Genomic DNA, 24,852 nt, shown 5'->3' with positions numbered 1-24,852 from the left:
TTTACTCTGACACCATGTCTTGTTTTGTACGCTTTGTACAAATAATAAAACGCAGAACTACAGGATGTTTCTTAACATAACTCTTTATTAACTAGCTACAACTACATGTTCGCCTATCTCCAACCACGATCAACTGACTATGCCCTAACCGTCTGTGTGGTCTTAACCAATCACTGAACAGTAGGATACGGCGGTAAAATGCATCCAATTATAATTCAGTATGTATTCACATATGAATATTACAGCCAGTATGTCCATAGATACAAAACAAAAAGACTGAACCACTGGGTCGCGTCTCTGGCAACCGAACCGATAGAACAACCAGCCGGCTTGGGTAGCAACCCTAGATTTGTGTCGTGACTATATCTTGTAGAAGGAGGAAATAGTATGAATAAATGTATAAAAATAAAGTTTTTAATTAAAATATGTCAATCATTATTTGAATATGTTGGTAACCCATTGTCTAAAAGTGATAATGCCCTCGAGGACAGTGTTTGGAGGACATGTTGGCATGGTTCGCCAGCCCTCGACTTCGTTTCGGGCCTAACAACACCCGTGCCAATATATCCTCCAAACACCAGCTTCTCAGGCATTGTCACTTAAATAATGCATGCTCTAGAATCCCCTTCAAGCCAATAAGAAATGAGTATTCAACAATGCCATGGTATAACGTTGGTTATGTAGTTTCTACTGTTGATTATGTAGTTTCTACTGTTGATTATGTCCCAATAGGCATTGTGGAAAATATTAATCACTGGGTCTCAAACGCTGGTGTAAGTCAGAGTTTCCCAAACCCAGTCCTGGGGCCACTCCCTGGGTGCACGTTTAGTTTTTTTGCCATAGCACTACACAGCTGATTCAAATAATCAACTCATCGTCAAGCTTTGACTTTTTGAATCAGCTGTGTAGTGCTAGGGCAAAAACTAAATGTGCACCCAGCGGTGGTCAGTTATATGTTTGAAAGAAGATACTTGGAATAGAAAATGGCTACTGGGCTGTTCGGGGTTTTGGCAATATCTTGAAATGAAGCTATAGTAATTATCTGTTCAATTGTTGTTGTTTTTTGCCTTTGCCAAGCAACAGAAGGAAACTCATGTTTGATTATCCTGCCCACCTTCCGGGGGTATAGAGTAACAAATAGTTAGCAACCAAACCTGAGCTCGTGAAGGCGGAGCTCCAAAGCATCGATTTAAACTAGAAAGTCATCTTCAGCCAAGGATATTAAGTCCACTGCTTGGAATCAATCAGTTTGCTTGTTTTGTTTTTAGTGGAAGCAACATTCGTCTCGGCGGAAGCCACCTGCACCAAGTCTTAATCAGATGTGGTGTCGAAGAGACAAATATGGCCGACAACACCGTATTCAAAATGATAGCCTGTATAGACAGAGGATTAATCAAACAGTAGCATTTTTAACTTCTGGTTACACTGAAGAGACCAAGCACATCCTCTTCTCTCCTCCATTTATCACAAGCGTCCCCCAGATCAATTATGGAAATAAAGCAGGCAAACAACCTTTTTTTTGCTTTCAATGTCAATTCTAGCTTTCGCCGCTCTGGCAGGAAAATAAATTTGCTTTCAGGGAGAGTGCGCTGGCTAACCACATTTACATTATGATTTTCACCAAGGGACTGAACAGAACAGAACTGAACTTTGGGTCCCAAGTCCTCTGGTTAGTTTTAGATGTTAGTCCATTTTTATTTTATTTTTTTAGGCCTTGTTTTTACAGCAGTTTGTGTCAAAGTAATTGTCAGATTTTGGGCTGATCCCTACATGCTCTTCGATAGTGCCTTTTAGGAGATGCTATTTCCAGCTGCCCTCTGTTTTACTTTCCATGCATTTGTGGAGGGGAGAGTGCAGTGTTTCTGCTCCTGAGCACTGATCAACTTAGAGTTATCCTGTTTGGAAAATGTTGAATGTTTTTAATGTTGACCTTCACTTTTCAATTGGGGGTTCTACAGTTAAGTGAGTTCTATCAGTTTCTATGTTGGATTACAACCACAGCCTTCAGTTCTGAGGAACAGAGCTGTTTTAAAAATATATAACATCTTGTTTTGGAGTATATAGAAAGTGTCTCTCTGAGTGGTGGGATAAAGTAGGATTTATAAATAAGCCTCTATGTTTGAAGAGAGAATCATCCATAAGGGATATATTGGCACTCTGTGCTCAACCAACCTGGCCTCAGAGCAATTTGTAAGATTTAGTACGTACATTGCTTTTATTCATTGAGTATTACATTTACATTTACATCATTTAGCAGACGCTCTTATCCAGAGCGACTTACAAATTGGTGCATTCACCTTATGATATCCAGTGGAACAACCACTTTACAATAGTACATCTATATCTTTTTTGGGGGGGAGGGTTGGGTTAGAAGGATTACTTAATCCTATCCCAGGTATTCCTTAAAGAGGGAGTATGATATTACATTTACATTTAAGTCATTTAGCAGACGCTCTTATCCAGAGCGACTTACAAATTGGTGCATTCACCTTATGATATCCAGTGGAACAACCACTTTACAATAGTGCATCTAAATCTTTTGGGGGGGGGGGGTTAGAAGGATTACTTTATCCTATCCCAGGTATTCCTTAAAGAGGTGGGGTTTCAGGTGTCTCCGGAAGGTGGTGATTGACTCCGCTGTCCTGGCGTCGTGAGGGAGCTTGTTCCACCATTGGGGTGCCAGAGCAGCGAACAGTTTTGACTGGGCTGAGCGGGAACTGTGCTTCCTCAGAGGTAGGGAGGCGAGCAGGCCAGAGGTGGATGAACGCAGTGCCCTTGTTTGGGTGTAGGGCCTGATCAGAGCCTGAAGGTACGGAGGTGCCGTTCCCCTCACAGCTCCGTAGGCAAGCACCATGGACTTGTAGCGGATGCGAGCTTCAACTGGAAGCCAGTGGAGAGAGCGGAGGAGCAGGGTGACGTGAGAGAACTTGGGAAGGTTGAACACCAGACGGGCTGCGGCGTTCTGGATGAGTTGTAGGGGTTTAATGGCACAGGCAGGGAGCCCAGCCAACAGCGAGTTGCAGTAATCCAGACGGGAGATGACAAGTGCCTGGACTAGGACCTGCGCCGCTTCCTGTGTGAGGCAGGGTCGTACTCTGCGAATGTTGTAGAGCATGAACCTACAGGATCGGGTCACCGCCTTGATGTTAGTGGAGAACGACAGGGTGTTGTCCAGGGTCACGCCAAGGTTCTTAGCACTCTGGGAGGAGGACACAAGGGAGTTGTCAACCGTGATGGTGAGATCATGGAACGGGCAGTCCTTCCCCGGGAGGAAGAGCAGCTCCGTCTTGCCGAGGTTCAGCTTGAGGTGGTGAGCCGTCATCCACACTGATATGTCTGCCAGACATGCAGAGATGCGATTCGCCACCTGGTTATCAGAAGGGGAAAGGAGAAGATTAATTGTGTGTCGTCTGCGTAGCAATGATAGGAGAGACCATGTGAGGATATGACCGAGCCAAGTGACTTGGTGTATAGTGAGAATAGGAGAGGGCCTAGAACAGAGCCCTGGGGGACACCAGTGGTGAGAGCACGTGGTGCGGAGACAGATTCTCGCCACGCCACCTGGTAGGAGCGACCTGTCAGGTAGGACGCAATCCAAGCGTGGTATATATATTACATTACGTTACACTATGAGTTAAATAGTGGTCGTACAATATGATACGAATTTTAAAAAGTCGAGTGTCATACGTCTTACCCAGTCATACTATATCATAGGAATTGGATGATGTAAAGTATTATACATTTAGGGACGTATAGTATTATACGTATTTCTCTGAGACCAGGCTGCTTGTTGCTCTGTAACAACAAAGGACAATTCCGAGGTGAATTTACGTTGCTGGTAAGAACTAACGACAAAGATTAGAATGAAGTAGCAGGTTAGGTGAATTAGGTTAAGGTTAGGGGAAGGGTTAGCAAAAATGGTACAGTTCCCGTTGAACAAGCAACCTTGGTTTGCTAGACGTCCCTGTAACCCTCCCCGACCCATGGCCGGCGTTATGGGCGGGCCTTAGAGGACTAGCCCGGCCTGCAGTATCGCATTGCCCGTCCAAATAAAATATTGAAATATTGATAATTTATTTGACATAGACGCACGAAGACAGAAACACTCATCAATCTCAGTTAAAGCATCCGAGCGAGTGAAACAGCGCCGCTCTGTCTCAGTATGTGTAGACCATGTATCTGATGCTGTCTGGACCAAAATACCAAAACATGTCATACTATTTCTGTCCAGACAGCATCAGATACATGAGCTACATATACATGGGCGCTGTTTCGCTCGCACGGAAACTTTCTCTGGTGATATAGTTTCAGCAGAGAGGAAGAGGCGAAGCGAGAGGGTTCACTCACAATCTGTCCAGTGTAAACCCAGTGCGTTTCTATGGGAATAATATGCAGACCTAACCTTGTCGCCTCCCTTCCCGCCTTTGGGACAAAGACTCCCATTGTTAGGGCAGAGACATGAGCATCTCATCATTTCCAGATCTCTTGTTTCAGCCTCCTGCGAATTGGAAAGGAAAGTTGGCGAATGCTCAATGCAATGTTAGGATGCTGGATTGCCCCAAAGTAAATTGATGTTTTGCCAAAATTATATTTATTTATTTTAACCTATTTATTTAACCTTTATTTAACTAGGAAAGTCAGTTAAGAGCAAATTCTTATTTACAATGACGGCCTACCCCGGGCAAACCCTAACCCGGACGACGACGCTGAGCCAATTGTGCGGCCCTATGGGACTCCCAATCACGGCCGGTTGTGATACAGCCTGGAATCGAACCAGGGTCTGTAGTGACGCCCCTAGCACTGAGATGCGGTGCCTTAGACCACTGCGCCCCATATATAAGTACTCCTGTCTAAATTAAGTCATTCAAAATACTTCACCAGGAAGCATTAGCCACAGAGGATCATTATTATTATTATTATTTTAATAGCTTTTGATTGAAGCCCGCAATTTGGGTAGCGCGCGTGACAATAGGTCTAGCTGATTGAGTTGCGGATGTCAGTGAAAAGCATCTAAAATATGTGTGAAGATCACTTAAAATGTTTAAATGAAAAGGTTGCATCAAGAAGAAGGGGAGGGGTGTGTGGCGAAGATATGGTGCGTCTCTCTCCATAATGCATGCATATTTGAGTGCCCATTTGGCAATGTCTTATTTCTGATTGTCTTAACTCACCACATACACCACACATTTGTTCTTCGCCTCACACAAGTCAGCGAAGTCTGTTTTAAAAAAAAAAAAAATATGTTTTACATCCATTGAGAATTACACTTCCTCAGTATTTGAAAAATCTTTCCAACACTCCCAGCCTCGATAATCACCAAGCCTCGATGTGAAAGAGCAAAATATCATGATCTGATGATCCCATATATTCAGTCGAATCGTCATTAAAAAAAACAGCTTTGTGCCCAGAGCACAGGAAACTCTGAGGGGCCGGAATAGTCTATTTGACACAATGTTGCAAGTTCGCTACTGACAGCTTCTCTGAGTTTTGTGCTTTCATTTCTTTAGCCGCCAATTGATCCCCGTGTGTCAATGTGTCCATATGGCAGAGGCTAGTGTTCTCATAGTTGCATTTTAACTTTTAGATTTGTATTATTTTACTTCAGATTTTTATGATTAATCACGTGACAATAATTTTTAGAAACGAAACCGTTATTAATGAAATTAAACTGTTCCACGAAAATGTGCATATAAGAAAGTTCCTAACTGTCATTCAGATCGGTAGAAATGATAGGATAAATTGTAATCTTTCCCAAACTTGAAACTCAGGAGCTGCCTATGGTCTTTACTATAACACCCATTAAAAACATGTGTGAATGCGCAAGCGCGTGCACACATAGGAGGTCCGGTGAAAAATGGCTGGACCTCATATCGCAACCTGATTCGTTCTGGCGCCGGGTCTGCATGGACCAACCACCCTACTTTCGTTTCTGTCATTTATTTTGTTTCTATAACCATACCGTTCTTGATGTAACGTAACATGTCATACTTAATGGAGGTACACACATTTACGTAAAACAGCCTTTGCCTGTCCAGTGAGTCCAGCTTGGCTCAACAAACAGCTATAAAATACAATTATTTATATTATTCATATGTTTTATGCGATTCATTCAAATTGGTCATTTGCATCTCATTATAATATAGTTGTTGTCTCATGCTCTAGTCTAGTGTGTCTTGGACCTGTTTGGTTTAGGACTTTCCGGTCTAGCGTTTAATCCGCTATTGATGTCAACTCACTCAGTGATTTGTTTTGCTCTGGATAGTATCACTCCCTCGCCACATGGATTCACAGTCAACGACAAGCTGAGAGAAAGAGACCAATACATTAGTGGATGTCAACAGGCACACGCAGACAGACAGACACACATACACACACATACCCCCTGTCCCTTTGCTGAATACTACATTAATGGTGGTAGAAAAAGTACTCAATTGTCATAGTTAATAGGAAATGACTCAAGTAAAAGTGAGTCACCCAGTAAAATACTACTTTAGTGTTTAGTGAGGCAGTAGGTAAGATAACGTATTATATTGATAGGTACGTGAATTCAAATCAAATGTTATTTATCACATGCGCAAATACAACAGGTTAGACCTTACCGTGATATGCGTACTTACAATCCCTTAACTAACAATGCAGTTCAAGAAATAGTTCTGAAAATATTTACAAAAAAAACTGAAGTGAAAAAAAAAATCTAAAAGTAACAATAAAATTACATAACAATAACGAGGCTATATACAGGCGGTACTGAGTCAATGTGCGGGGGTACAGATTAGTCGAGGTCATTTGTAAAGTGACTATGTATAGAATTTGATCATATTGTTGTCCTGCCTGAGCATTCAAAATGTAATGAGTACATTTGGTTGCCAGGGAAAATGTATGGGAGTTAAAACTACAGATTTTCTGTACAAATGTAGTAGTGTAAAAGTAAAAATTGTCAAAATACAGATACAGAAGTACAGTAAGTATTTTAACTTAGTTACTTTACACCACTTAAATACTACCACTGAAACAGCACTGAAACAGCACTGCTCTTCAGCACTAATGATTATCTTTTGTGGTCTTGTTTGGGATATATTTGTCTTGTATTTAGTGATGCTTGTTCTGTGGGATTTGTGCTCCAGTGTTTTGCTAATGCAGATGTTGCATTCATCTGTGTTTAACACTGGCGAACGTGATGCACCCCAACCCCACCACAAAATCTGGATGTATGCACACAAGCTGCTACCATCAGCTGGGGCTTTGTCAACCAGAACCAGCACAGATCTCTTAATGATCGCTTAACGAGACTTGTGTTTCCTAAATGTTTAAGAAAGTTGAAGAACCTAATCTGGCTTCCTGGAGAATTTATAATAATGACTGAACCCAATCTGGCAACCCGGAGCATTTCTTAAAATGGACGAATATCAAAACAAGCTTTTATGAGACATTTAGGAGATCTAGGTCCACGATGTCTGACTGCAATATAAGCGCTCCCTTTTTCGTATGCGTGTGATATGTTTAGTCAGTTTTCATACTGAAATGAATCATACTATCCTATGTGCCAGCCTGGCTATCAGGCCAGCTCCCTGTCACACTTTGGCATGTCAAACATGTTTGCACAAACAGGTCTGGGACCAGGGCTGGGCTAGAATCATACTGTCTGGAATGTGTTCTATTTAACCCCATCATCAGTTTGGGCAGAAAAGAGAACATTTACAAATGCATCTTGTTCTGCAACTGATAATAGATCAACAATGTAAACAATGTTATCTAAACAAACCATGTCCACATTGTACTACTAACGTAGAAGTGATCAGGTTATCTCGGGGTTACCAGTACATTGAAGTTGGAGGAGAACAATAATGTGAGAAATGGCTGGATTCAATTATTATCTCTAATCTGTGGATTTAAAATATCCCCCTTGAATGACCTACAGAGTTTGTGTTATTCAGAATTAGCATGGCCATTGCAAACTTTCACAGATGTGACCTAGCCCTCTGAATCAATTTGTTCATGAGTGAGGTGTGTGTCAGCCGGCCAAATAATGGGCTATAATTTAATGTCATAACTTTATGTTAATGCATCTTTTAACTAAAGGACGATACAGGTTGAAATATTCAATGGACAGGTGCCTCTAGATTATAGGAAGTCAAGCCAAATATATTGAGTGCCCTAGTAGAATATTTCCTTTCCACATCATTCAGTACTCAAGGACACCCCTTGAAGAGGGCATTTGGCCTATATGATGGTTGTTTGAAGGACTAGGACAAACAATGTAGAGAGAGCACTACAAAACACACACACTTGCCATAAGACTAAGGGCAAAGGATTAGCTCCCTAGGGGACCATTCTTTAGAACGGAATCTCAAAGGTGTTCAGCGCCAGCCTTTGAGTCTTGAGCTGAATACTGATAGTCTCCCTCCCTCTGTGTGTGAGTGAGTCTTACTGGCTGGCTGGCTGGCTGGCTGGTGGAGCCAACTGAGGATGTACTGTTCTTACTGTTCTACTGCAGAGGGTCATGCTGTGCTGTGGGCTGCCTGCCAGACCATGTGCCAGGGTTAAAACAACAACCCTCGCTACAACCACCATTACCACCAGCAGCCTCCATGGCAGCCTCCTACAGCATGCACACCCCCACGACCCTCTCTCTGTCTCTTTGCTCTGCCTATGGGTTTCCTGCTACTGTCACTCAGGGACAGGAAGAGGGGCATGGCTTTGTTTTGTTCTGCCTTTCATGTTCTTCTCCTTCTGATCTGTGCTCTCTTGAAGCACAGTGTGATAGGTGTGGGCATGTCAGAACAGGTTCTGTCATTTATTGTAAGATCAGAGCAATCGGCGTCAATGGAGGTGTGTGTGCGTGCACGTGTGCGGCACACACACACTTGACTTGGTGTGACTGTGAACTACACGGAAACGAAGGAGTATCATGGCGTCACCCAGAGAATGTAGCTGATAGCTGTAACTGTATTATTATGTTCGTTACTGAGTACCAAGACTGTTCATTTAGCCAGTTAACGTACATCATTATACATAGCAGAGCCATGAATGAATAGCAATCAAAATAAGAGCATGGGGAGGCCTGTGAGAACCATAGCCTGCCATGGTCTGTGTGATGCCGGCATGGGGGCCAAAAGGCTCAGGGGCTGTGTTAGTGTGTGTGTGAGTGACAGAGAGAGCGAGAGAGAGTCTCTAAGTGACAGTGAAGAAAGAGAATTTGCGGGCTTTGTCATTCTAGCAATGTGCTTTTTGACCTTCCATTTTAGTAAATTGCTGCATCAAGGTGATTGCAGTGAGTAGTGCGGCTTCAGTATGGTGGCTGGGTTGAGCACTAGTGCTGTCCGTGGTTCTGAACAATTCAGGGCTACTGGTGGTGCTGAATGGAAGCCTAAACCCCTTGTTTTACATAGTGGAACATCATGCTTTTCCCATCCTCTAAAGCAATGAACTCTAAATGAATAGCAATTAACTCTGAGTAACAAAATCCCAATAAAACTGCAAGGTTATCCACTTAAAATGTAAATTTTTGATAACTCAAGGCTTCATACATTGCATTTTAACGGCAGCTGCCTCTGCGAAACGCCTGCCGTTTTCATGTGGTCCTCAGCATTCTCTCGTCCAGGCCTATAGTGTATCCTCCCTGGACAAAATGTTCAGAGCAGAGCATGGGTTGTGGTATGGCCTGGTTACATAAAACGTCGCTGTGAGAGCTGAAGCATGTTGTCTTCTTCAGAAAGCCATGCTGTATTAATAGGGAGCACTTTGAGGGCATCCTTTAAAGACATGGAGGGATGTTTCATTTATGACTCTCTGAAGCACCACAGACCGATGTGGGAGGGGAGAGGAATCTCTAGTAGGCTGCTGGTGGTGGAAAAAGTTAATGGGATGCCTTGAGTCACAGCACTTGGATGGAGATGAAGTCAAGATCATAGATTTACGATGTGTAGAATTTGCATTATACGTGGCCGACGGCGGCCATATTGGTGGGGCTGTTTGTATCTCTAGCTTGACTGATTTTATACCACATGCTGACAACATGACCTGTGAAGATGTACGCCGTCTAGGTAGGTCTAAGTAGAATTTAAAACCCTCTCCATTCTGCCGTGTCTATTTCTACAGCTTGGAGCAGAGTGCAGAAGTGATAAAATGGCTCCTAGCAGAGTGTTTTAGTCATCCACAGGGAATGTTGCAGAACCACATAGGGACACACTGATGCTCTCTAGCCACTGCCTTTGTGTCCGTTTCTATAATTCATGGCAGGGAACCAGACCTCTACACACTTTAGATGGATGATCCCCAGATGGAGGGAGAGTAACTTGGGTTGTTCGGGGGGAAAAAGCCTAAAATATACACGTCCAGGATCACTTTAGCCTTTGCTCTCTGCAACTGTAGAACTCCCGCCGAACAAGGGAGGCCTTTTAGCCAATAAATAATGAAAAACAACTATATTGTGAAAATATGCTGTAAAGAAACACAAAATTGAGGCCGATTTTTCACAAATGTTAATGTTTCCTGTCCCCAAAAGGGCTCGTTTTTGTTCCTTAAAATGACCGAGGTCAAGACTTGTCTCAATTTTATGACTGAGGTGCTCTCTTGTCGTTGAATATTTCTATGCCCTCCATCCAGTCTTGGAGCGAAGGGGGTATTAGCCTAGTTATTCCATAGAGTGTAAAAAGAGAGGCAGTGCCCGGGGAGGGAAGTGGCAGCATCTCTTTTTGACATTGTGCTAATGGAGACTAACGCATCATGGAAAAGCTATTAACATGTGTGTGGCTGGCTGAATGTCTGGGTAGAGGTCTAGGTGGTGGTGGGAGAACTGGTTCTCTCTCTCTCTCTCTCTCTCTCTCTCTCTCTCTCTCTCTCTCTCTCTCTCTCTCTCTCTCTCTCTCTCACTCTCTCTGTGTGTCTCTGTCTCTGTCTCTCTCACTGTCTCTGTCTCTGTCTCTCTCACTGTCTCTCTCTCAGTCTGTCCAGCCTCTTTACCCGTGCTTGCTGGAGCATGGTGAGTGAGTAGCCGTCCAAGCTGAACATACTGCTGTGTGGAGTGTGACGAAGCCTGCTAGCACTAACGGCATGAGGTCTCCTCAGCCATCAGAGCTTGACAAGAATGCAATTCTCTGAACCAAGCGTTAATTGTTCTGATGATCATAGCTGGCGGTGGTGCCACAGAATAGTCCACAATTAGATGGGTATATGAGGATGGGAGCACTCAGGAAAAGGAAAATGGCTTTTGACACACTTCTTGCTTGAAGAATAGGACAATGCTAGACTCTTTGCTCCAACAGAGATGGTTTTAGAAATGTTTTGGGGAAAGCTGGAGAGTGTGCGTGACACATGTGATCTGAAAGATCCTTTTCAAAGCATGTAGGTTATACATAGCAAAGATATTTCGCTGGGCAGTGCTTGCGCAATGAGTAAACTGTCCAGAGAACAGAATACTTGTTACCTCCCAGTGCGCGCGCACACACACACACACACACACACACACACACACACACACACACACACACACATCCAGTGCAGGGAGATTGCTGATTGTGTAATTTGCCACTGTAGGCCGTTGTTTGTTTCAAGCGTTTTACAGACCTGTTCAAAAGAAGGGAAAATCAGTGGATGAAATGGCAGGCTTTGAAGGTATAACCAAGCAATAGGATGTAAGACTTCATTCAGGAGGCTTCGGCCGTCAAACATGTGTCATCATGAAACAGACTGTCATTCACAGCCAGGTATTAGGCTACAAGCCCAAATCTTACAACAACTTTTGGAAATGACTCGATTCACCATCATTCTGTTCAGAATGGCCAAGAGATAATCGGTCTGTATTTGAATTTGTCGCTCAGTTTTAGTTCTTTGGGATCTTTTTGCAGTTGAATCAGAATGATTGATTCAAGGCCTTGAGTGGTTCTGCTGTCTTTTGGGAGGTTTTTTTGCAGCAAAAGCTTTTTAGAAAAGACCAATTCTACCTCTGAAAGGGAAAGTGCTTTTCGATTTCCTTAAAGTGTTGCTACATGGACCACGTTCCATATTGATTACAGGCTTCATGGGTCAATGGTTGCTTTTTTTATTCATGCAAAGTACAGCCACTCTGTTTGATGATGATGATGATGATCATCATTGAACTGATCATTTGAATCTCTTATTATCATAGTCTTCTCCTCTTTTTAAATCCCTCCCACAACTTTTCCTTCCTGCAAAAATAATTATCATATTTGCACTGAGACAACAGGGTTCCCACATCAATACCCAAATCCCTTTCCCTTCTGTACATAAACTGTTTTTGAGGAACAGTCCCCCCCCCTTCTGCTCCCTGCTAGGCTGTGACATCAGATCTGTAGTGGAGGGGCATTTTTCATACACTCCCTCTCCTCCTCCCCTTCCTTTAAATCCTCGTACTACACACACACACACACACAGTGGTGGATTTGTTTTGGCTCTGATGAGGAGGATTAGGAGATGAAGGCCTCAGCTCGGAACCCGCCACAGCAGTTTGGTTTAGACCAAAAGCCTCTTCAACACAATGAGACACACGCTGAGACACAAGCATGGCGACCGACTGCATAGCCGGCTCTCTGAAACCCACCCCCATGATGGGATAATGGGGGTGAAATTGTCCCACTGATGGCTTAATGTAGTCAACCCATTAAGTCTATAAGGATGATATTTTTGAGGGATATTTAAGCATCAGCTGATAAAAATCCATGCTAAATTGTTTTCACTGGGGGTTTTGTGTCCATAAAGAAAGGCTACTGATGAAAATATGTTTTCTGATCTTGTCTTTATTGTTCTACATATTGCCGTATGGTGCCTTACCACGTTGTGCTACCACCTTGTGCTTTACATGTGTAAAGTCTTCAGCGGACATCAATGCAGTGTGGCGTGTCGGTGGCTGGAGGCTAGAGTGTGAACGAACACACTGTGACACATCAATCTGTAGGTGTTTGTCACCTACTGTGTGTTTCTGACATGATGTCCTCCGTGTTCCATTGTGCCCTAGCTTGGCGTTGTCATTGAACTGTCACAACACTGTTATTTCTACCTCAAGGCTTGGAAGTCATCTGGAAAAGAGTTAGTGTGGGGGCCAATCTTTTGTATGTGATAAAAATCAACAAATGGTGGCTATTGTATGTTCTGTATGATTTGGCCCTGTGGAGAGTTGAGAGTGGCAATGATACGTTTTGATTCTAGGCACCCTTGATGCAAAGTTTATCCTCTCCCTCTATCCAGAGGATGCCAATTTTAGTGCTGTTGACACACAACCAATTTCACAAATCTCCAAGCATTAGTTTGAAGCCTGTTGTCCCTTGACGTCTCGGTTACATCATTTATTTAATTTACGGGGAGCCGTCCGACGGTCGTCTCGGGTTTCTCTGACCGTCTCATGCCTTCACACTCTTAACACAATTTCATGGCAGGACTTGGCTACAGCGGCTATGTAATGACCGTAGCAGCCAATTATGTTAAGCTATGTAGATATCCAGCTCGAAGGACTAGGGAAAATAATGTCCCGTGGTCCAGTAGTGGGTAGGCTCTGAGAAAGGTGCTCCTTACAGCAACATCGCATATTAATAAGACGTCCATACGATCATCCTTACACCTCATTTTGCTCTGCTTCAGCCACAAGACCAAATCATCAGGCTGGCCTCCCCCTTCTGGATCCTGGGGCTCCCTACCGGGACCCCCCTATGGCTGGGACATGGGCTCTTCCAGGGACGGCCGAGACTACTTCAGCAAGTAAGTACCATCCTTCCCCAGGGGGGTGTACAACAACAGTGTCCAGGCCCGAACCACATCCCCTCCCCCCCCAACAGTTGCAAATCATTCTAGGCCTAATTCAAGTCCACCTCACTCAGCTATTAACATTCAAATCACTTGTTGTAGCATTATAACACATGACACACTGTTGCTCAGTGAGTGTGTCTTACAATATAATTAGTGAGTGTGTGTGTGATCACCTACATTGTTTGATTAACAGTCCTGACATAAACTTTAAATGAACCTCTGATCAAATTTCCCCCACGTGCTTCATAATGTGATTACTCAAAACGTCAGTTATGACAGGTGTTAGTGAACTTCTGCGCTGTAATGGAGATTCCTAAGGATTATGAGGACTAGTGTAGTGTTTTTTTTTTAAAGGTCTGTCGTTCCAATTTTGTCTGGAAATTCTAGACACGTCATGTTCTCCCGTGTCCTATATCAACAGTATGCCAATGGAATACTGATTTTCCCCCCCCACCCCCACCTCCATCCCTTCATCCCTGTCTGACGCACTCTGCCTCAGTGTCTTGAATTCTTTCTGAATACTGATTTCTTTTACTACTTCTGTGGATACATAAAACACACCTTTTCCCCACTGAGTGACGCAGGACCTCTGAACAAGGAAAGGGTGCTGTCTCCTATCTCTAGACGTGTCACTAGCATGGAGGCTTATTTGATCCCAGTGAGAATGGGGTGACGTTCACAGAGATGACACCGGAGTGCAGATAAGGGAGCGTGACAATTGGATTTCTAGGCGTGAGAAATAAATGGATGAGGACAGGTAAACCGACGAGATTGTTCTCCTAACCTAACCTAGCACAGCCTACTGTTACAGGTTTAGTGAATGTTGCTGTTCTCCTCCATGGCCAAGGGGAATGTGCATGCTTGCCTGCCTACGTGTGTGTGTGCACGTGGGCGTGTATGTGCGAGCCGTACCATCGGAGGTGTGAGACAGCTATTAGGAGGATAATATATGGCTGGTCTCAGGGCAATATATCTGGCTTTGTGGCGATATATTTCTCTGATTTGGCCTGAGTGTAATCGATGGGTCTCCCTATTGGGCATAAAGGACTGAGTGGATTTCAAATACATCACCCTCTCTGTGCGCTTGGGATAATGATAGTACACTGAACCCTTTGAATCCTGAAACCCAGACAGTCCACACTATTGATATTGTCCTTTGCTATCCAGGGAATATTAGACATTCCGGTGTTTACTGTGCTCTTGGTATACCCATGTATGGATTACCTGGTCCCGGTCTGTGTGGATCCGCTGCAACATCAGCATTTGACCTTCCATGGCACAGATGCCAGCGAACTCTGAACTCTGACCATTTGCCCAGCTCTTGGAGATGAAACCATGATCGATATGCCTGCGTGTAGCTCACCTAGGGTACGGGATTGAACACGATTCATCAGAATACAGATTTAGGAGAGGGAGAGCTACAGTAAAGTATTGAAGCTGTATTGAAACTAGCCCTGAGAAAATGGACCTGAACAGAGAGAGAATGGAGACGCCAAAAGAGTGAATGGATTATATAACCCAGAGATACTTCATATTATCACAGAACCAATAGACATTAGTTTAGAAGGGGAATGGACAGACCCAATTGGAGTAGGTAAAGAGAGGGCAAAAAACATGAACATGGAGAATGTGGACTGTGGATATGGTGCAGTAGGTACATCAGAAGCACAAATGTAAGATGCCACACCCAATCACATCACTAATGCCAGACAGTGAATGTCATGGATGTCGTATGAAAGAGACCAAGGCGCAGCGTGCGTATCGTTCCACATCTTTTTTTCTATGTGAAACTATGTTTGACATACACTAAACTATAAACAAAAACAACAAACCGTGACGAAGAGGTGCTACATGCATAAACTCAAAATAATCTCCCACAAACACTAGTGGGAAAAACAACAACTTAAATATGATCCCCAATTAGAGACAACGATGACCAGCTGCCTCTAATTGGGAATCATACGAAAACTCAAACCTAGAAAAAAGAACCTAGAACACAGCATAGAAAATGTAAACTAGACAAAAACCCCAACCTAGAAAAAAGAACCTAGAACACAACATGGAAATAAATAAACTAGACAAAACCCCCCAGTCACGCCCTGACATATTCTACCATAGAAAAATACGAGCTCTCTATGGTCAGGACGTGACAGTACCCCCCCAAAGGTGCGGACTCTGGCCGCAAAACCTGAAACCAAAAGAGAGGGTTAGGGGGGTGTCTAGTGTTGGTAGCGGCTTTGGTGCAGGACGAAGAACCTTCTCATCCCGCGGATCCTCCCGCATCGGAGGCGGTTCTGGTGCGGGACGAAGAACCCTCTCATCCTGCGAACCCGCCAGCATCGCTGGAGGCTCCGGACTGCAGACCGTCGCTGTAGACTCCGGGCTGCAGACCGTCGCTGGAGTCTCCGGGCTGCAGACCGTCGCTGGAGACTCCGGGCTGCAGGCCGTCTCAGGAGGCTCCGGGCTGCAGGCCGTCTCAGGAGGCTCCGGGCTGCAGGCCGTCTCAGGAGGCTCCGGGCTGCAGGCCGTCTCAGGAGGCTCCGGGCTGCAGGCCGACTCAGGAGGCTCCGGGCTACCGGCCGTCTCAGGAGGCTCGGGGCTGCGGGCCGTCTCTGGAGGCTCCGGGCCGTCTCTGGAGGCTCCGGGCCATCTCAGGAGGCTCCGGGCTGCGGGCCGTCTCAGAAGGCTCCGGGCTGCGGGCCGTCTCAGGAGGCTCCGGGCTGCGGGCCGTCTCAGGAGGCTCCGGGCTGCGGGCCGTCTCAGGAGGCTCCGGGCTGCGGGCCGTCTCAGGAGGCTCCGGGCTGCGGGCCGTCTCAGGAGGCTCCGGGCTGCGGGCCATCTCAGGAGGCTCCGGGCTGCGGGCCGTCTCAGGAGGCTCCGGGCTGCGGGCCGTCTCCGGAGGTTCCGGGCTGCGGGCCGTCTCCGGAGGTTCCGGGCTGCGGGCCGTCTCAGGAGGTTCCGGGCTGCGGGCCGTCTCAGGAGGTTCCGGGCTGGGGACCGTCGCCGGAAGCTCCGGGCTGGGGACCGTCGCCGGAAGCTCCGGACTGGGGACCGTCGCCGGAAGCTCCGGACTGGGGACCGTCGCCGGAATCTCCGGAGTGGGGACCGTCGCCGGAAGCTCCGGAGTGGGGACGGTCGCCGGACTGGTCAGGCGCACTGGAGACCTAGTGCGTGAAGCCGGGACAGGTGGCACCAGACTGGTGACACGCACTTCAGGGCGAGTGCGAGAAGCAGGCACAGGACGTACTAGACTGGGGAGGCGCACTGGAGGCCTGATGCGTGGGACCGGTACAGGTGGCACCGGACTAGTGACACGCACCTCAGGGAGAGTGCGAGGAGGAGGCACAGGACATACCTGATTGGGAACACGCACTTCAGTATCGTTCCACATCTAGAAAAAATAACCTAGAACACAACATAGAAAATGTAAACTAGACAAAAACCCAACATAGAAAAAATTACCTAGAACACAACATAGAAATAAATAAACTAGACAAAAAACCCCAGTCACACCCTGACCTACTCTACCATAGAAAAATACAAGCTCTCTATGGTCAGGACGTGACAGTGAACTTCAACCTTTGACCCATTGTTCGTGCGTGCGTGCTTGCGTGAGAAAGTGTGTCAGATGGTTTAGGAGTGTTATGTAGCACAGTGTAAATTAGACGTGTGAGTTATCTAAGTGGGAAGTGTCTATTTATAGAATGTTGACCCCACCCAGATACAGGGTGCCAGACTGCTGATTGTTTTTATGAATCAGGTTGTCATTGTAAATAAGAATGTGTTCTTAATTGACTTACCTGTATAAATAAAGGTAAAATAAAAAATAATAATTACTGGAGTTAATAACAGAATCATTCTGGGGCCCAATTCCAAACTGATCCCACTACCCTCTCGCCGGTTCCTCTCAGTTTTGGGACTGAAGACAATTTTTTTAGGCAGGGAACAAAAGAGTTTGGCGTGAGGCCTACCCAATACTAGGGAAAACAATGTTCTAGTCAGGAGAGTCCTATGTCCTTAGTCTCCTGTTGGATCAGTTTGGACTGAGAAGCTGCCCTATTGAGTCTGTCTCTGATGATGCGTTGCCTGTTCCTGTTTCCTCTCAGCCACGTGTCCCAGAGCAGCTCCCTGGAGGAGGTGCACCGTCTGGATGGGGTGCAGCTGGTGCCCCCTGACCCCCGGCTGGTGGAGATGAGACGGGACCCCGTCCTGGGGTTCGGCTTCGTGGCCGGGAGCGAGAAACCGGTGGTGGTCCGCTCCGTTACGCCTGGTATGCATCAATGTCCCACCAACTGCCTACATCTCCCATGACCCCTCCTGGTATATCCCTCCGCCTACATCTCCCATGATGATCACTGACCGAAGTCACCAGAAGATCTCTAATTTAAAGCCATATCAATATACATGACACTCTCACATCAGAACAGGGCCATAGCTGTGTCATGGGATCATATCCAGATATGTCCCTACATGAAGTTTAGAAATCTACTGAACATGATATTGGTACAAATTGTTCAAAGACATTTTAGTCAATGCAAATTACATTCTAGTGTATGTGTTATGGATACCTTTACATCCTTGGGTTAATTCTGGCTTACCCATCGACCTTTCAAGTGTCGGTAACATTGTCTGTATTTTGGTTTATAAGAGCAGTTCAATCGTTGTAGTTGTAACGGCTGTCTTCATAAATGGACCAAGGCGCAGCAGGTATGTGAATACTCATCTTTAATTACCCAACAAAAGGAGTAAAGCATCCACAGGAAACAATAAACACGACAGCAGCAACAGTTTGCAGGCTAGAAAACGCAGTGCAAAACAACCACCCACAAACCCCAGTGACAAACATACTCCTACATATATGACTCCCAATCAGGAACAACGATCCCCAGCTGTTCCTGATCAGGAGTCACAAGACACACAGAACATTCAAACACACCCACAAGACTGCCACGTCCTGACCCCCAAACTAATACAACAGCTCCATCTGCTGGTCAGGACGTGACAGTAGTATGACATTGATGCCATAGGGCTTTTCACGCTCAGCACTTTGTTAGCAGTGGTCCTTGGCTCCAAGCACATGTCACGTCTCTGTTAGCCTAGGGGGTATATAAATAATCACTGTTTGATCAACAATACAATTGAATAACCACAATTGTCATGATCGAGTATTGTTAAGGAATATGAGGGTCGTGTTAATTCTAATGAGACTTCTGGCCCTGGTGTCATGTCATCTATCTAGTCCCTGCGATATGTCCCCGCGCATTGAATAGTCCCAGCGATATGCAACTTTTCAGGGAAGTCAGGAACCAATATACGCAGTCAGTTAGGAAAGCAAAGGCTAGTTTTTTCAAACAGAAATTTGCATCCTGTAGCACTAACTCCAAAAGTTTTGGGACACTGTAAAGTCCATGGATAATAAGAGCACCTCCTCCCAGCTGCCCACTGCACTGAGGCTAGGAAACACTGTCACCACCGATAAATCCACGATAATCAACCATGCTTTCCTCCTGGCTACCCCAACCCCAGCCAACAGCTCCACACCCCCCACAGCTACTTGCCCAAGCCTCCCCAGCTTCTCCTTAACCCAAATCCAGATAGCAGATGTTCTGAAAGAACTGCAAAACCTGGACCTGTACAAATAAGCTGGGCTAGACAATCTGGACCCTCTCTTTCTAGAATTATTCGCCGCCATTGTTGCAACCCCTATTACCAGTCTGTTCAACCTCTTTTGTATCATCTGAGATTCCTAAAGATTGGAAAGCTGCCGTGGTCATCCCCCTCTTCAAAGGGGGTGACACTCTAGACCCAAACTGTTACAGACCTATATCATCCTGCCCTGCCTTTCTAAAGTCTTCGAAAGCCAAGTTAACAAACAGATCACTGACCATTTCGAATCCCACCGTACCGTCTCCGCTGTGCAATCCTGTTTCCGAGCTGGTCACGGGTGCACCTCAACCACGCTCAAGGTACTAAATGATATCAAAACCGCCATCGATAAAAGACAGTACTGTGCAGCCGTCTTCATCGACCTGGCCAAGGCTTTCGACTCTGTCAATCACCGTATTCTTATCGACAGACTCAACAGCCTTGGTTTCTCAAATGACTGCCTTGCCTGGTTCACCAACTACTTTTCAGATAGAGTTCAGTGTGTCAAATCGGAGGGCCTGTTCTCCGGACCTCTGGCAGTCTCTATGGGGGTACCACAGGGTTCAATTCTCGGGCCGACTCTTTTCTCTGCATTTATCAACGATGTCGCTCTTGCTGCGGGTGATTCCTTGATCCACCTCTACGCAGACGACACAATTCTGTATACATCTGGCCCTTCTTTGGACACTGTGTTAACAAACTTCCAAACGAGTTTCAATGCCATACAACACTCCTTCCGTGGCCTCCAACTGCTCTTAAACGCAAGTAAAACTAATTGCATGCTTTTCAACCGATCGTTGCCTGCAACTACCCGACTAGCATCACTACTCTGGACTGTTCTGACTTAGAATATGTGGACAACTACAAATACCTAGGTGCCTGGCTAGACTGTAAACTCTCCTTCCAGACTCATATTAAACATCTCCAATCCAAAACTAAATATAGAATCGGCTTCCTATTTCGCAACAAAGCCTCCTTCACTCACGCTGCCAAACATACCCTCGTAAAACTGACTATCCTACCGATCCTCGACTTCGGCGATGTCATTTACAAAATAGCCTCCAACACTCTACTCAGCAAACTGGATGCAATCTATCACAGCGCCATCCGTTTTGTCACCAAAGCCCCATATACTACCCACCACTGCGACCTGTATGCTCTCGTTGGCTGGCCCTCGCTACATATTCATCGCCAGACCCACTGGCTCCAGGTCATCTATAAGTCTTTGCTAGGTAAAGCTCTGCCTTATCTCAGCTCACTGGTCACCATAACAACACCCACCCATAGCACGCGCTCCAGCAGGTATATTTCACTGGTCATCCCCCAAGCCAACAACTCCTTTGTCCGCCTTTCCTTCCAGTTCTCGGCTGCCAATGACTGTAACGAATTGCAAATATCACTGAAGTTGGAGACTTAAATCTCCCTCACTAACTTTAAGCATCAGCTATCTGAGCAGCTTACCGATCGCTGCAGCTGTACACAGCCCATCTGTAAATAGCCCATCCAACTACCTACCTCATCCCCATATTGTTTTTATTAACTTTTTTGCTCTTTTGCACACCAGTATTTCTACTTGCACATCATCATCTACACATCTATCACTCCAGTGTTCATTTCCTAACTTGTAATTACTTCGCTGCTATGGCCTATTTATTTTCTTACCTCCTTACGCCATTTGCACACACTGTATATAGACTTTTTCTATTGTGTTATTGACTGTACGTTTGTTTATTCCATGTGTAACTCTGTGTTGTTGTTTGTGTCGCACTGCTTTGCTTTATCTTGACCAGGTCGCAGTTGTAAATGAGAACTTGTTCTCAACTGGCCTACCTGGTTAAATAAAGATTTTATTTTTTATTTCACCTATCTGCCTGACTAAATAAATGCATGAGGCAGCCACTGCCATGCATTGTATCTTGCCTATAGCAGCCGCTAAGCAATTATGAATTCTTGACAGAACAATTACCTCTTGAACTGAATCTCCTCTATGCTGTATAAGAGCTCACTGAAACACAGTGCTGTAGCGGTGGCTTTTCCTGTCAATTAGTGTGATAATTACAATGGCACAATGCAATTGGACATGCAGTGACACCAATCAAATAATTTTTTGTTCTCATATGACATTTTTAGTGAGGTACAGTGATTATTAGTCGGTGAGTAACACCAATCATTGATGGATTACATGATGGATATTGGACAGTCGATCATTTAGGTATTCCATGTTTTCATTTTATCCCAATAATCTACTGAAAGACTTTGACACATGAAACATTATCAGTCGACGTTATGAGTGTTGCTCACCCGGAGCTTAGTGTGACTACAGACTGAGACTACAAAACAGTTGTCATTCTATGACTAAGTAAGGCAGAAGGATTCTCTCTCAGCTTCTCTCTATTCTATTCAGATGTTTGGAGAGTTTCTGAAGCCCCCTACGCTCTCCCCACATCTCCTCTCCTCACCCAGTGTCATCCATCAATCCATTTATTCAGAACTTCACTATCACGGGAAATAGGCTTTCTTGTTGGAAAATAATTAGCGCTTTCAGAATCGGTGCAGGCATCGGGAACAAAGGCCCATCTTCATCTGTCTTGTGCCTCAACACAAGCAGAGAGATTCAATGCCGGCTGAGAAGCTCGTAATCTCCACAGGAGAGAGTGGTACGCAGAGAGACTGTCACACCTGAGTTTTTGAGAAAAATGTCATGAGTTCACTTTTCTTTGGTGTTAGCGGGTAGGGCTGATGTTTGAAACCAGATTTGAACCGAAGATAACGTGAACACGGAGCCTAAACGTCTCAGTGCATCAGCATTGTTTACTACAAATGTATGTACAAATCCCTGACAATCTGTGTGCATGTGCGTGTGCGTGTGCGTGTGTGTGTGTGTGTGTGTGTTTGCAGGAGGTCCCTCGGAGGGAAAGCTGATCCCAGGAGATGAGATCATCATGATCAACGATGAGGCAGTCAGCTCAGCACCCAGGGAACGAGTCATCGACCTCGTCAGGTAACCCTGTCTGTCTGTCTTATTGTCTCTGTTCATCTAGGGTATTCAGCATGGGTAACTATGTCCAGTTGTGCCAACAGCTGTTATCTCCCATGGCCCTTCAGGCGCCAGACTTTACAGGCACTTTTTTCCTTTTAAGAAAAGAATTTCATAAACCATTATTTCTGTCACCTTACCAAAGTAGAGACGTTACAAAGTATTTGGTGATTTGATGGCTGTAATTTCCAGGACACATCCAAACCATGCCCTTAGGGGGGAACATCTTGTGTCCTGTCCTTCATGTTGTAGTTTTTATTTTGTGATTATGCTCTCAGAAATGTGTAGAGTGTAAACATGGCTGACAGTTGTTGTATTACTGAGGGATGATCAGACTTTCTCAAAGGGTCAGAATGTTGTAGAGCTGGCGTCTGCCTTCGGTCGTTTATGTATTCAACTCTGAAAAGTGAACATTGCGTTTTCGTGACTGCATTACTTGATTGGGCATCTCTCACACGTTCAGAGCCAATTATTACTGAACAAAACTCAGCCAAAAGCTTGGGTATTTATACTTTCTAACGTAGCAGACATGACATTTCATTAGAAATTGATAAATGTCAGAGTCTGAAGTGAGGCTGTGTTCTTGCCTGTTTGTTTGTGGAGACGTGAACATTTTTAATAACATCTCATCCCCCCCAGATACCAGAATATGGTGTGTGTATGTGTCTGCGCGCATGTGTGTATGTATGTCCATGCGTGTGTGTGCCTCCAAGCATGTGTGCATGCGTGCATGTGTGCGCGTCTGTGCCTGTGTGCGCAGGCGTGTCCCTTAGTTCATTACATTGGATTGGAAATCATTGATTTCCTGTTTACGTTGCCATTAAATTGAAGTCATTCACTGTAACTATCAGTCAATTAAATGTGCTTTTCTCCCTCCAGAAACTGTAAGGAGTCCATTATGTTGACTGTTGTCCAGCCGTACCCTGTGAGTATCTTTATTTTTTGAACTGTTGGTTATGTTGTTTATAATAACAGGATGTATGATTGCTGCACACCCGACACAGGGATTGGTTTCATCCTGACCTCCATGCTAAATCTCTCTGTTCTCAGTCGCCCAAATCAGCGTTCATCAGTGCAGCCAAAAAAGCCAAGCTCAAGTCCAATCCGGTCAAAGTGCGCTTCGCAGAAGAGGTCATCATTAACGGTCAGGTTCCGGTAAGTTCACCTCCTGTCACATGGTTGACCGTTGAATTTATCCATTTGACCTTTGACCACCAACTGCACTGACAAAAGTGATTTGTGTACAGTTGAAGCCGGAAGTTTACATACACTTAGTTTGGAGTCATTAAAACTTGTTTTTCGACCACTCCACAAATTTCTTGATAACAAACTATAGCTTTGGCAAGTCGGTTAGGACATCTGCTTCGTGTATGACACAAGTAATTTTTCCAACAATTGTTTACAGACAGATTATTTCACTTATAATTCACTGTATCACAATTCCAGTGGATCAGAAGTTTACATACAGTAAGTTGACTGTGCCTTTAAACAGCTTGGAAAATTCCCGAAAATTATGTCATGGCTTTAGAAGCTTCTGATAGGCTAGTTGACATCATTTGAGTCAATTGGACATGTACCTGGGGATGTATTTCAAGGCCTACCTTCGAACTCAGTGCCTCTGCTTGACATCATGCGAAAATCAAAAGAAATCAGCCAAGACCTCAGAAAGAAATTGTAGACCTCCACAATTCTGGTTCATCCTTGAGAGTAATTTCCAAATGCCTGAAGGTACCACGTTAATCTGTACAAACAATATTACGCAAGTATAAACACCATGGGACCACGCAGCCGTCATACCGCTCAGGAAGGAGACGCGTTCTGTCTCCTAAAGATGAACGTACTTTGGTGCGAAAAGTGCAAATCAATCCCAGAACAACAAGGGACCTTGTGAAGATGCTGGAGGAAACAGGTACAAATGTATCTATATCCACAGTAAAACGGGTTATTGACATAACCTGAAAGGCCGCTCAGCAAGGAAGAAGCCACTGCTCAAAAACCACCATAAAAAAAGCCAGACTACGGTTTGCAACTGCACATGGGGACAAAGATTGTACTTTTTGGAGAAATGTCCTCTGGTCTGATGAAACAAAAATAGAACTGTTTGGCCGTAATGACCATTGTTATGTTTGGAGGAAAAAGGGGGAGGCTTGCATGCCGAAGAACACCATCCCAACTGCTTTGCTGCAGGAGGCACTGGTGCACTTCACAAAATAGATGGCATCATGAGGGAGGAAAATTATGTGGATATACTGAAGCAACATCTCAAGACATCAGTCAGGAAGTTATAGCTTGGTTGCAAATGGGTCTTCCAAATGAACAATGTCCCCAAGCAGACTTCCAAAGTTGTGGCAAAATGACTTACGGACAACAAGGTCAAGGTATTGGAGTGGCCATCACAAAGCCCTGACCTC

The 24,852-nt window shown here is 44.9% G+C and overlaps 1 pseudogene; it reads left to right on the top strand.

The window, feature by feature from the left end:
* Positions 1 to 24,852, top strand: part of LOC115179262 (FERM and PDZ domain-containing protein 4-like) — a 49,435-nt pseudogene that overhangs the window by 12,734 nt on the left and 11,849 nt on the right.

This window comes from Salmo trutta, chromosome 39 (assembly GCF_901001165.1).
Source record: "Salmo trutta chromosome 39, fSalTru1.1, whole genome shotgun sequence".
Lineage (NCBI taxonomy): Eukaryota > Metazoa > Chordata > Actinopteri > Salmoniformes > Salmonidae > Salmo > Salmo trutta.
The sequence above is the reverse complement of the archived record's forward strand: the minus strand, read 5'-3'. Positions and strand labels throughout refer to the sequence as shown.